The sequence below is a fragment of the Octopus bimaculoides genome, chromosome 3 (assembly GCF_001194135.2).
Source record: "Octopus bimaculoides isolate UCB-OBI-ISO-001 chromosome 3, ASM119413v2, whole genome shotgun sequence".
NCBI classification, from domain to species: Eukaryota; Metazoa; Mollusca; class Cephalopoda; order Octopoda; family Octopodidae; genus Octopus; species Octopus bimaculoides.
The window spans coordinates 86,605,294-86,607,156 of record NC_068983.1 but is presented as its reverse complement, the minus strand read 5'-3'; the positions used below and the strand labels follow the sequence as shown (position 1 = coordinate 86,607,156).

The 1,863-nt window shown below is 32.9% G+C and overlaps 1 long non-coding RNA gene across 2 annotated transcripts in view; it reads left to right on the top strand.

The window, feature by feature from the left end:
- Positions 1-890: 890 nt before the first annotated feature.
- Positions 891-1,863, top strand: part of LOC106879124 (uncharacterized) — a 60,734-nt gene continuing 59,761 nt past the window's right edge. For both annotated transcript variants that reach the window (XR_001410599.1, XR_008263687.1), the window contains exon 1: positions 891-1,053. This is a non-coding gene — a long non-coding RNA (uncharacterized LOC106879124). The remainder of the gene's footprint in view (positions 1,054-1,863) is intronic.

The following is a 1,863-nucleotide window of genomic DNA, read 5'->3' as shown; positions in this document are numbered from 1 at the left end:
CAAAGCAACCACCCACATGTTAAATCTCAAGAATCTTCCGTAGGGATCCTTGCAGAATATAGGATGATTCTTTGCAGCAGGTCGACAATGCGAGTTTCAATTCCAATCTCTTTCAGGCCTTTTGGTTGCATTTTGGAAGTTGTGCTAAGTTCAATAATTGTTGCCTTTATCTTCCACTTTCTCCTCAGTTCTGTGACTAGATCCTAATATTTCTCAATTTCTTTTCATTTTCTTTGATATTGACTCTGCTATCATAGGAAACTGCAAAATCTATGATCTTACTCTATCTGTTTACCTTGTCTCCAATGATCATATCTGGTCATCTTGCTTCAATAGTATGATCAGACTTTGTGGGAAAATTCCAGAAAGTCATGTAATTCTCATTTTTCTATCACAGCTTGTGGTTTCTGTTCATATCACTTTTCTGTTGTTTTGAAGCTAAACTCCCAATGCACTCTTTTGCAGTCATGTCTGCGTTTATATTCCTTTTGTAATAGTAAACTGCACTCACTTAAAAGGTGATTGATACTTTAGTCTCCTTTCCTGCATATTCAACATTTGCTGTCTGAGTTTTGTCGATCATTGCCTTTAGATTTGTTTTTCATCTATTCTTCACACGCTATTTTAATGATTTCATGAAAGGAGACCGTTTTTAAAAATTTTCTATTGTGACGTCATTTTAATTTTGATTTTTCAACAGAGAAAAATTAAGGAGTGGGGGCAATATATATATATATGTATAATCACGAAACTATTCTTTTTATATATATATATATATATATTTCTTTCGATATATTTCTATTATAACGTCATAAATTGCTAATTTCCATTATAAATATGCAATCGTTGATTTTCAAGTTATTTATTTAGAGAATGAAGAAACAATAAATTTTATTAAAGTTATTCATTAAATTCACACATGCGAAGTAAAAATAATATTTGTGCATTATTATTGGTCAAAGCATTTTTTTTTCTCCTCACAAAACAGTACCGAAAAAATAGCCATGATTATTTCACTCTCAAATGCAACCTGATGAAATGAAGAAGACCAAGGTAAGAATACTGGAAACAGAGAGAGAGAGAGAGAGAGAGAGAGAGAGAGAGAGAGAGAGAGAGAGAGAGAGAGAGGGAATAACATTTAAAATAGTAACATATTTACTAACATCTTCACTTGGTTAAACATTTAATTTGCTGTAAATTTATTTCGATTTTTTTAATGCAATTCCTTCTACTAACTTTCTTTTTTAGTGAAACAGTTAATTTTGTTGTTTGTAAGGTAAATATGTTATTTTTCACTTAAATATTCAAATACAATAATTGTGAAATTTGAAAGAATAATCACGAAACTATTCCTTATCGTGAATGAAAAGAAATCACCGAAACATATGTTTTACCTCTTTACTTGAAAAAGTTTTGGCTTAGAAATTTCACAAAAATGTTACGTTAATATTGATTACAAAGTTTGGCACAAGGCTAGCAATATCAGGGAAATGACGCAAAGCATAGCTCGCTGCCCTAAAATGTTGCGTTAACACTGTGAAGCAAAATTATTAGATATATTAATCCCTCGCCATTTCGCCGTTCACCTATCACAGTTTATCAATTAAGCTTGCGTCAATTCCTCTGTGGTGTTGTTTTGCATTTATAATAAAGTAAATATATACAAATTATGAAAAAATATATATATACATAAGCGCAGGAGTGGCTGTGTGGTAAGTGGCTTGCTTACCAACCACATGGTCTCGGGTTCAGTCCCACTGCGCGGCACCTTGGGCAAGTGTCTTCTATTATAGCCTTGGGCCGACCAAAGCCTTGTGAGTGGATTTGGTAGACGGAAACTGAAAGAAGCCCGTCGTATATATA